Below are 12,581 nucleotides of genomic sequence, written 5' to 3'. Positions count from 1 at the left end.
TAAAGATTTTTTATTTTTATTTTTTAATTTGTACTACATCAGCATAATCTGCTTACTTATACGGAAGTAGTGTGAGTAGCTTGTGGTTAGAACACAACACTGGCTGGCATGTGTGGTGCAAGTTATAATTTTCTGGTGGCAAGAATAGACTGATCTACCAACTACCCTGCCAACACATCTCCTTAAAATGGAAAGAAAAAAAACAAAACAAAAAAACCTACCACACCTATATTTTTCTTTCAAAAAATAAATATTTGAATATAAATCATTAGCGGTATCAACCTATTAATTCAGCAAAGTGCATCCCAACTAGCATTTTGGGAGAATAACTTATGTTAACGCAAAAATACAATGGTCTATAGTATGTACTAGTTGGAGTACCCGGCGTTGGCCGGGATTTTAAGAATGTCTGTTTACAACAATGAATGTAAATATTAAACACACAGTAGAAACAACATTGTAGATAGCTGAATACCCGCGCTTCGCTACGGGATGAGGATGGTAAATCAGAATGATAGTGGTTCGTTAATTTACGTTGGTTCGATATCTAGTATATAGGCATATCTTACTTCCCTGACGCACTGTGTAGTGGCCGGACCCCTTTTTGGTCCCCCAAGGGACCCTGCTCTTCTCACTATACAACACTCAGTCTGTTGCTTCCTGCTGTCTCCATTCCTCTCTTCATATGTCAGTGCCTCTGTGAAATTATAATTTTTTTTTTTTTTTTACAGTTTCTTATATAGCGCAGCACATTATGTATCTCAGTGATCGCGCAGGGACAAAAATTATGTGGGTCCCAGGGACCCATAATTTATAAAATTTGGGGTCCCACTTTATTTTATTTGGGTCCCATCATTATTTATTGTTATTAAATCTGCTAAATGGCCATCAGACCTCTCTACATGCCCTTTTAATACACCTCAGCCTCTCCATATGACCTGGCATTAGATCACTTCCCCACATGCCCTCAAACATCCCAATCTATAGCGACATACAGTATACACAGCGGTGGAACTGGCGATTAGTGGGCCAGGTGCAAAAAATATGCTGCACTGAGTACCGTGGCTTTGCTCACTCCACAGAGGTGTTTATCCCACATTCCCCTAATGTGCCCCAAATATATCCATTGCCTAACTGATATGCTGCATTCACAGGAACATGTTCCCCACAACACAACGTCGCTGTGCTACATTTCTCCCTACATACATTACTGCACTTAAGTCCCCATATATATAGTAGTGATGAGCGAGGTTCGGTTTTACTCGGTTCTCAAAACGGCATCTTATTGGCTATCCAAAACACGTGACATCCGTGAGCCAATAAGATGCCGTTTTGAGAACCGAGTAAAACCGAATCCGCTCATCACTAATATATACGCTACACTACATCACATCCCCCTATACCTGCATTACATTACTCCACAACATTTCTGCACTACATACCCCTATACTCTGCACTACACTACATTACCCTATACACTGCACTACATCACGACTACACTACATTACACCATATGCCGACCTACATCACTACACTATATCCCCCTCCCTACCCTATACGCTTCAATAAATCACTACAGTACACAACACATTAACATTAGTATCATCCCACCAGATAAATTCCCAGCTACTCTGTCCCATGGAGCTCCAAAAGGGTAGAACGAGGGCTCAGGCAGGGTTGAGCGAAAGTAGGGGGAGCAAATTAAGATTGCAGGTGACAGGGTGGAGGGGAAGGAATAGGAGGGATCAGATTAGAATAGAGCGGCAGGTTAGAGGGGAAGGAGGACAGCATTGTAGAGGGGATAAAGAGGTGGTCCTGGTCCTGCAGAAGCTGTCAACCTACTCTTTCCAGCCAGACTGTACTGTTCCTGCTCATATCTGCCTTATACTGTATTCCCCCCAGGAGGGGGTGTATGGGTGGGGGGGTCCTTAGAAATGGGACACACATGCACACAGACAGAGGTATGCTGTGTATAGAGAGAGAGAGAGAGAGAGAACATACACTCACAACGCATATATTAATCGGTACACAAAGATGGCGGCACTCCGGTCTATCAATAAATTCTCAACCTCCTGCGTTGGTCAACGTCTCAGCTCTTTAATGAGATTTTTTCAAGACGTATAATAGCCCATTTATCAAACAGTATTTGCGGCTATGTTCCCAAAACTGGTGTTTTCAGGGACATAACCGCAAATACTATGGGTCCCTGCAATGTATGAAGGAGGGATTGTAGCAGGTATCTCCGATACCTGCTGCGCTCTCTTCAATGCCACCCAAAGCCGCATCCCCCATAGGTTTCTATGGGGGATGCAATGGTTCCCCTGATATTCACCCACGCAGCTACCACAATCTCTTTATTGCAGTAGCTCATTGTAGCCTACACACGGGCAACTTGAGTGCCAGATTTAAGACTGTACCATACACTGGTGCTTATGTATATTAAGTGAAAAACAAAAGTGAGAGCACTGCAAGTAAAGTATAGCATTACTTGCCCACATATAGATGTATTTAGGCAACCCCCGCTCCCCCCATGAAATGGTACCCAAGTAATTTAATGATTTTTTATGTACTGTGCTGAGCAGGCAAGCAAGCAAGCAACCACCCCCCCCCCCCCGCGCACACACACACGCACACAAATATCACCTTGCGTATGGAGCAGAGCTGAGGAGGTAAGTGCAGTCAGTCAGCCGCTGCGCTGTAAGGAGCTACTCTATTTGCGCTGCAGCAGGTTACCGGAACCTCTGCCACGAGACCCTAGGGAGGCGCTGCAGCTTCATCTAAAGAAAATAACCATAGGTGCGGCAGCAGCATAGATCGGCTTTGCGGGGGTTAGGTACTCAGAAAACCCCCCGTTCCCTTCCTCTGCGTGCGCCAGTGCCCCCAGCCTCCTGCCACCTACCGCTGGAATCTTACCCCGGAAACAACTTCTTCCGTACACACAGTCTGAAAACCGATGCAGCACTGTGGCTTTCCCCAGGAACGTCACCGGTCTCATGGCCTGGCTGGAGGGGACAGCCCCCAGCTACACACAGCAGGCTGGATGTTCCGTGTCCCGTGCGGAGCAGAGTGTGAGGGGAGGGCGGGAGATCACGCTCTCCATGGTCTCCTCCTCTTCCTCTGCTATTGGTAAGTGAAACTGACTGACACAGGACAGCGCTGCTGATTGGTCAGAGCGCGTCCTGTGGGACCCAGCATTTTTTTTTTTCAAGTCCCCACTGTCCATTACCGGGTAAAATACGCGCTATAGCGCGTATTTGCGAACACTGGTATCTCATGACATACTCTGTGCTGCTGGGGGACCGTGCTACTTCCACTATATAACTCAGTATGTGGGTTTGTGCTACCTGCATTCCCCTACTCACATCATGTCACTGCCCCTGTCACATGCAGCTCTGTCACTACTGACATATCATGCATGTCCTGATATAGTCTGTGCTGCTGGGCCACCCCTAGGGATGCTAGTGGTGTGTTACCCCCACAGAGTTTGTTCCCAGATTGTAAGGCATGTGTACCAATTTTTGAGTACACTGATCTAGCAATTCCGGAGTTATGCCATCTCCTGATATACTCTGTGCTGCCGCTGCCCCCCCCCCTTCCCCCTTAGGGTGCTAGGGATTTCTAATTATTTTAGTTGCCTCCGCCATGTTTTAATACGCTCATATGTAAAAGTTCATGATCTTCACTTGTAAACTGTGGATTCGTATAGAAAGACAAATTTACATTTTTATATATTATAGGTCTGTCTGTATCAGAGAAACACCTTGGAGCATTAACTAATAAATATATCCTGTATCTGAAACCACCCCTCCTATCCCCCTCAAACTAAAAGGAGAACTACACTGCACCATGCAGCCAGACTACACTAAGATACTAGTTGTGACAAAGAATTCACATCTCTCACTTATACCCCTTTCACACCGCACAAATAACCCGGTATCGACCCGGCATATTGCTGGGTCAACATGGGTCAGCTTGCGGTGTGAAAGGGGCATAGCCAAAATCCTGGGTCGCCTGACCCGGCAATTCAACCTGGGAATAAAGCAGTGTTATACCCGGGTTGAATACTGGGTCAGTGGCTGCATAAACGGGCTCCCGGGTCGATGCGTTTACTACAGCAGGGAGAGGCGGTGCGGAGATAATCTCATCTCCCAGCGCCGCCTGCAACTGCGCCCCCGCTGCTATGGCAACCCGCCCGGCACATTGCAGCGTTGGAGAAGCATGCAGCAGCGGCCAACGCCGGATCCCACCCGGGGTTTCCAATTCCCGGGTGGGATCTGGCATTGGCAATGTGAAAGGGGTATTAATCATTTAACAAAGTACAATGTCCAATATGAAGAAAAACACAAGGAGTTTCGTTAAATACAAGTATTTGTCTTCCCCCTCATGAAAACAAAATGGGAATCCGCTTTACAGCTGCACACCGATTTGCCAATATCAAATAATGTACAAAGATCAGTAACACGTATCCGTGCGACACCAACAGTACTGCACCTGTGCGACACCAACAGTACTGCACCTGTGTGAGGGATGCGGTGCGTAATCCCAGGTGACAATGTCGGCTGTCAGTATCCCGCAAGCCGGAATACCGACAGGTCCCTTCACATGATGTGCTATGAAGAATGTGTGTCCTTACTACACAGAGTCCACCAACGCTTTCACAGCCCCTCTCCAAACACAAGGGGGTCGATTCAATTCGGCAACTTAAGAATAGCGCCGGGAATTAGCTCCTGACGCTATTCAATTCAGCTGAAGTTAAGTTGGCGAAAGCCCATTCTCACCGACTTAACAGGTAGTTTTGTCGAGAGAACGGGCATTCTCCGACTTAACTACCAGCAGCGATGCTGATTCCCGACAGAATCAGCCTCGCGCCGGCCGCGCAGCAGCACTTTTGTCGGTTTTCTTCTCTCACTCCACCGACGATTGCGGGTAACTAGCAGCTGAATTGAATAGCGTCGGGAGCTAATTCCCGGCGCTATTCATAAGTTGCCGAATTGAATCGACCCCAATGTGGCTAATATACGCCAGAGCTCACCATGCATCATCCAAGTAGCGAGCCTGGCCAAAAAGTGCACAAAAAATGTGCACCCAATGTCGTTACAGTTACATAACATTCTGTCTATAGTGACAGACAATTTGCTGGCATGAGGCACAATTAAAACATTTCAATCATCCTCCAGGATTGAGATACCTCTATGCCTTAAATTAATGCATGCAAGTAAAACAGGGAGAGCAACGTAAATCAATGAACTACAAAATGAGACCTATCACACAAGCAACAAATGTGATGAAAACCAGGCTAAGAACACCAGTGCAGCACATTATAGTTGGGTTACAATACATAAAGGGGTCAATTCTATTCGGCAACTAAAGAATAGTGCCGGGAATTAGCTCCCGACGCTATTCAATTCTGCTACTAGTTGCCCGCAATTGTCGGGAATTCTTCTCTCATCCCCAGGGGATGAGAGAATAAACCCGACAAAAGTGCTGCCTTGCGGCCGGCGCGAGGCTGATTCTGTCGGGAATCAGCCTCGCGCCGGGTAGTTAAGTTGGAGAATGCCCGTTCTCCCGACAAAACTACCTGTTAAGTCGGCGAGAACGGGACATCGCCGACTTAACTTTAGCTGAATTGAATAGCGTCGGGAGCTAATTCCCGGCGCTATTCTTTAGTTGCCGAATAGAATTGACCCCATAAAGTGTCCGGCACACTTGTAATGCACTTGGGAGCCCAGAGGGCAATACCACAGAGCATTAGACAAATGCAATTTGGCAGGATGAATTAGTCTTCACCATACTGCTGTGTGCGGTACCAACATAAAGGCCTCTACAATACCGAGCACCTGCATCCAGTCAGTAAAATGTTCTTGTGGTTTCATAGTGGTGCCATTGCCTATGATATTACAGAGTGATCATTTTCACAACATATCTTCCCCGAGTGTCAGGACATCTTCCAGGATAGCAATGCCTTATCCAGACAGCATGTGCAACGGACTGACTGATCCAACGCCATATCACTGTCAGTCCGCTGTGAACCCTGGTATTAGTCAATAGTCTGGACGAGTACTTTTCTATCACCGCTCATTGGCAGACAAGGTGCATGTTCCCACTGCAGAACCTCCCCCATCTGGTACAAACAGCATTCTCCATGAAAAACAGGCAAGTCGACGGGATGATGGCGACCAAAACAAGGTGAAAATCAAGATATGACATCACTGGAGGCCATTAAACATTTAACTATTACATACATAAGCACTTACAGTACAGTCCATACAAATACGTAACGGTGCGTACACACTGGCCAATATATCGTCCGTGCTATTGAACGCCCGATATATCGCAGGTCCGTCGGCCACTGAGTACAAGCGATGTCTGAACGCCGTCGTTCAGACATACCGTGTCGGTCCTGAAGCACAGCCGATGGTGCTGTGTGTACGGGCGGCCAGCCGACCACTCATACACATGCTGCAGCAGCCGGCAGTGTCCGACAGCACAACTGGGTGGACGCATTTAAACGCCCGTCCAGTTCGTGAAGTCAGTCCCAACGGATCAGGCAGTGTGTATGCACAGCACACTGCCCGTCCATACATATGTCTGTAGAACAATTAATCTGCAGATATATCTACTAGTGTGTACCCAACATTAGAGCCGAGTAAAAACACTAACCAAAAAACAAACAGTCAAGTACTACAAATATACGTTTACAGACACGACAGAGTAGTTGGGGGCTAAATTCAATTGGGACTGATGCAAAAAAATAAAAAAACCTTGTCCTGATGTAATATACAGAAGATTTGATGATCGCACAATTCTGTACATACAGTATGCTCCATTTGTACATTTTACAACACACCCCTAAGGACCAAACTAAATGTACAGTAAGGATCAATGCACTCAAGTCGCCAGCATTTAAAGACTCACAACGGCACACTGCGGGCCTCGCTCCTAACTGAACCCCATTATATCTAAAGGTCCATACACACGGAGCGATATAGCTAAGCTATTTTGACTATATAGTCAAAATCGCTCAGAAAGTTAGTACATATCGCAATGTGTGTACACAGCCAGAGTCGTCCCCGCCAGGTCGCTATCGCTGCTAACTATAGACTGCGCAGGCAAGTCAATATCCGCTAGGTCGCTGGAAAAGAAAAAGCGTCCCCTTGCTTAAATGAGTTAGCCAAAATCACTCACAGCCAAAATCGCTGGAAAAGTTAGCCAAAATCTTCTACCAGTTCAAGCGAAAACGCTCAGTCAAAATCTCTCCGTGTGTATGCACCTTAAAGGCCCATACACACTGGGTGATGTTGAGCTGAGAGCAGGTAACTTTTGGTGTGTTGAGCTGCTTTCAGCTCAAAGCCGCCCAGTGTGTATGGACAAACGATGAGCGCTGATGCGCGCTGCCGCTTCATCGCTGGCAGCCGCCGTTCATCTATTAGTATTACCAGTAGATGAACGGTGGGGTGAGCGGCTTTCCAAAGCGTCCTGCTGTGTAAAGCGGCTCACCCCCGCTGACATCGCTGGGCAGTGGGGAAAAGCGCTCAGCGTGTATCCACCTTAAGAGTCAACTTGTGCGTGGAACAGGAGTGATAGGCGGAACACAAGAGGATGGGGTCGCTGGAATTTAGCAGATCAGTGTAACCTCCTAATCCCCCCAGCCAAACTGAATCCTCACAACGTATGAAGACCTAGATGCTATTCAGTACATAGAAACGAAGGCTCCATAATACTACCCAGCTCCATCACCAGCGCGGTGCAGACCTTTATACCAGACGCCACTCCGTAACTCACCAGTGGGATCGATTCAATTCGGCAACTTATGAATAGCGCCGGGAATTACCTCCCGACGCTATTCAATTCAGCTGCTAGTTACCCACAATTGTCAGGAATTCTTCTCTCATCCCCGGGGGGCGAGAGAAGAAAACAGACAAAAGTGCGGCCGGCGCGAGGCCGATTCTGTCGGGAATCAGCATCGCCGCGGGTAGTTAAGTCGGAGAATGCCGTTATCCCGACAAAACTACCTGTTAAGTCAGTGAGAACGGGCTTTCGCCAACTTCACTTTAGCTGAATTGAATAGCGTCGGGAGCTAATTCCCGGCGCTATTCATCTGTTGCCGAATTGAATCGACCCCAGTGACAGCAAATGACTAAACTAATAAACTTACAGCCTGGTGGCACCAAATATTTTGCAGGTGTATTATCCGGTACAACACACACATATAAAATATATATATATATATATATATATATATATATATATATATATATATATATATATATATATATATATATATATATATATATATATTACACACACACACATACATATATAGTTTTATTTCCACCCCATCAAATCTTTTAAATCTGGCACATATACACCCACACACATACTATATTAAGATCTACCCAGGAAGCAACAGGTCATTATCTTGCATAGGCTTACGGGAAGGCATGCTGGGACTTGTAGTCACATCAGATAGGCATAGAAGCAGTGTCATATATACACACAAAAAATATATAATATTAACATACACCCATATACTATACACCCAGGAAGCAACAGGCCGTTATCTGGCACGGGAGAGCATGCTGGGACTTGTCACACTATTTAAGCATAGAGCAGTGTCAGGTCAGTGCCCCGGCCAGACCCCATCCGCCCCCCCATACTGGGGTAAGGAGGGGATGCCCCCATGACAGGAGGCCGGGGAGCGGGCGGAGCGCGGCCTCCGCCATGTTGGAGCCCCCACTCCGGGGAAGCCGGACACGTAAGCCGCAGTTGCAGGGTCCGCCCCATGCAGGGAGCGCTCACTCACCACTGTGTGCTGGGCCCGGGTCCCTGCTGAGGCCTCCTCCGCCGCCGCTCCGTGGCCCTCTCGTCTCTTCTCTCGCCAGCCGCCAGCGGCACTAAAACAAACAAGATGGCGGCAGCGCCCCTTCCGGCCGCCCAAACCGCGCGTTCAAACCAGCAGGATGTTTACTGATGAAATACCACAGGGCGTCACCATAGAGGCGGGAGGTCCGGGGCGAGAGAGCGACCGACCAGCGCGTGACGTCAGCGGCGTGAGGTGTCGGCACGGAGGCGCCATGTTGGTGGAGGAAAAAAAATAAAATTATGTAGAAAGAGAGCGAGAGATATTGATGGTGCTTAAACTGTTGTTCTGTAAAGTCCCCCAATACACTTGTAAATTATTCTTTCTCCATTCTAATATGTAAATCTATACAATAGTGTGCAAATGTTTTAGGAAGATACTTATCCATCATAAAGTACCATCAGATAGGCTCCAAATTAATCCTACAGAAGGGCAACGGGCCAAAACATACTGCCAATGGGGGTCATTCCGAGTTGTTAGCTCGCTGGCTAGTTTTAGCAGCCGTGCAAACGCTATGCCGCCGCCCGCTGGGGAGTGTGTTTTAGCTTAGCAGAAGTGCGAACGCTTGTGCAGCCGAGCTCTGCAAAAACAGGTTGTGCAGTTTCAGAGTAGCTCTGAACCTACTCAGCGCTTGCGATCACTTCAGCCTATTCATGTCCGGATTTGATGTCTGAAGGGTTAAACATGCTATATGAATTGTTATGTGTTTGAATAGACACGTACGCACTCTCTACAAGATGCCTTTGTCTGTTCATATAATATAAGGCTTGTGTGTGTCTTATCTTCAAGGACAATTACATACCAGATCAAAACTGTTACTTCTGTGTGTTACTAAAATATCCTGCATGTAATGTCGTATGCTACTTCTTTTTATCCAATCATATGCTTGCACATATTGTATACACCCATGTTTCTTTTCTATATAGTACGCTGTAATTTATTAAATAAACAGTGTGAATTTTTACTGCTTGTGTTGTGCATGTACCTTGTGGCTAAAAGTTTACACTCCAGACGTCTAAGAGGCCATCACATCGAGGGTTAAGAATATAAGGGCAAATCCTTACAGCTGGGGGCTATGTCCGCGATTCAGTGATCGTCCCTGAATGGTAAGATAGAGAATTTATTGTCTGTCTTTGCCATACAGGATTGCGGTCATACACTGAAGCTGAATCCGTGTCAGTGTTCCGGGAACACGTGACAAGGTAATATTTAAGTCCGGGACTTAATATTACGAAGTTTTATGTAAAAGCATAAAACAGGTATCAGGGATACCATAGAATCTTTAATGTCTGGGACTTAAAGATACGTCTGAGAAAGGACCCGGGGTCCAAGCGCAATTCTCCAAAGACGTCAGTATCTGGGATACTTAAAAATAGACCTGGGGTCTATACGTAACGTAGAGAATACCTCGATTTGATCGTCTATATTCTTGTATGTTTGTAGTGAGATAAGTTCTTATATTTGGTCCAGACGGCTGGTAAGTTTTCGTCTGCCAGATATCTTTACTCAAACACTTTTCTTGCTTCCTGTCTAAAACGCTGTATTTTTCTGACATCTTGTACGAATGGTAAGTATCGTACCCGTCAAAAGATTTCATGTTCTCACTATACAGATAATATTGTGATATTGTCAATGACTAATTAACTGGTTAGCTGATGCATGTATAGTAGAGTTGTAAATTTTAGATATTTTCCTTTAAAGTTGTACTGTTGATTTATATTACTGTCTGACAATGGGCTCTAGTCAGAGTAAAAAAACCTGCATATTCCCCGCCCCTCCCTGGTGAGACATGCAAGATGTATGTCGCCCGCAACTCTACCTCAGAGTATTACTTAGTTAACCCATGGGTGGATAATTTAGCGGGATGGACAGAGAAAGCAGGACAGGACCCATTCCTACGGGAAGGCAGTAATTACCCTTTCTATATGGAGATTTAAAAAAAAAAAATGTCAGTTCCCAACAGCACAGAAGCGAAGAAGTGAAAAAAACTGTAAATCTTTGAAAACCCTCTGCCTCCCCCCCTTGCATTCCAATGTATCCTGCGCTCAGAGACACAAATCTCTTGGCAGCAGTAACCCTTTCACACTAAATGGGATCGCCTCCAACTCCACTGCTGGAGGGTGCGTCCACTAGCTCTATCCCTAGCATCAATAACCCAGAGTTTAGATAATAGTAAAACACTGTCCCAAGCCCACTATTACCCTCGATGGCTGTATATCTTATTTGCGCAAAGCTTGCAAAGGACGCAGCTATACACATATGAAGGAGGTCTTTAAAACCCGTGCTCCTTTGCCTGTGCTTTTTTGCCTGTCGCTGTAGCTTGTAAACAGAAACCTTCATAGTCTGTTACTGCGTTTTGGAAAAGGTTTAAGGACTGCTGGACAGATGACGCTGGCTTACCTTTGCTTAACTCAGAAAGCTTACTCATTTCCCCACCCACTCATAACTATCAGAACTCCAGACGCTTTGACAGACAGAACCAACCCCGCAGTCAGGGAAGATTCCAAAGACCCCGCGCACTGACGGGGCCCGGAGGAGGGTATCCCAGCCTTTATTCAACTCTCCCGTCATAGTAAAGATTCACCTCTGCTGCCACTTATTATAAATGGAAGTAAAATTCCCTTTTTAGTGGACAGCGGTGCAACAACCAGTGTTTTGTGTTCTGACCTATGCAGTATCCCCTCTCACCAGAAAAGATAGAAGGTCTCCGCCCCGTGATACAGCAATTCTTACAACAGGGTATTCTCAGACATATTGTATCACCATACTGTACTCCTGTGAACCCTGTTGCCAAAGCTGATGGCAGTATAAGATTTGTACAGAATCTCAGAGCGATCAATCAGTTAATTGTCCCAATTGCACCAATTGTTCCAGATGTAAACTCACTCATTTCTGCAATCCCTGCAGATGCTGCGTTCTTCTCTGTAATTGATTTGAAGAATGCCTTTTTTCAGCATGCCTGTAGATTCACAGACACAATTACTTTTTGCCTTTTCTTTTGAGGGTAAACAACTTACCTGGTGCAGATTATTGACGCACCTGTTGTCTCCAGGCCACATTGAGGCCCTGGCAACCTCACCATGGTTCAGTCCTGCTACAGTATGCAGATGATCTGCTGCTCTGTAGTAAAACTGAGGAGGCCTGCCGAGAGGATGGTGTTTCATTACTAAACTGGCTTTGTGAATGTGGACACAAGGTGTCCAAAATAAAAATGCAATGGTGTAAAAAAAAAAGCATGTTGATTACTTAGGTTTTGTGCTCACTCAGGGAGAGAGGAAAGTCAGTCCACAACGCATACAGTCTGTATTGGGCCTGGTCACCCCAACTACCCAGAGGGAACTACTGTCCTTCCTGGGTATGGTAAATTACTGCAGACAGTGGATTTCTGATTGCTCTTATTATGATAACATTTTGAGACAAGCCACACTGAAGGACAAACCTAAAACTGTACAATGGTCACAAGAAATGTTAACTGCATATGAAAGTTTAAAATGTATGTTGATAAAAAGTCCGGCACTTGGCCTCCCCAATTATGTACTACCTTTCCATCTATATGCAAGGGACAATTGTAAAACCATGGCGGGGGTGCTCACACAGTTTCATGGAGGGAAGTTGCGCCCCGTGGCATTTTTTTCCAAAGTCATGCCAGTGTCTGTGCAAGGTATGCCTGCCTGCCTCAGGGCTTTGGCAGCCTGTGCAATGGTTGCAGAAATGGCCACTA

At 46.0% G+C, this 12,581-nt stretch overlaps 1 protein-coding gene across 1 annotated transcript in view; it reads right to left on the bottom strand.

Moving 5' to 3' along the window:
• RAD21 (RAD21 cohesin complex component) overlaps positions 1–8,980 on the bottom strand; it is a 66,079-nt gene extending 57,099 nt beyond the window's left edge. The window contains exon 1 of the mRNA XM_063924479.1: positions 8,804–8,980. The gene's annotated coding sequence lies outside the window, so the exon portion shown is untranslated. The remainder of the gene's footprint in view (positions 1–8,803) is intronic.
• Between the last annotated feature and the right edge of the window lie 3,601 nt (positions 8,981–12,581).

This window comes from Pseudophryne corroboree, chromosome 5 (assembly GCF_028390025.1).
Source record: "Pseudophryne corroboree isolate aPseCor3 chromosome 5, aPseCor3.hap2, whole genome shotgun sequence".
NCBI classification, from domain to species: domain Eukaryota; kingdom Metazoa; phylum Chordata; class Amphibia; order Anura; family Myobatrachidae; genus Pseudophryne; species Pseudophryne corroboree.
This window is presented reverse-complemented; position numbering and strand designations above follow the sequence as displayed.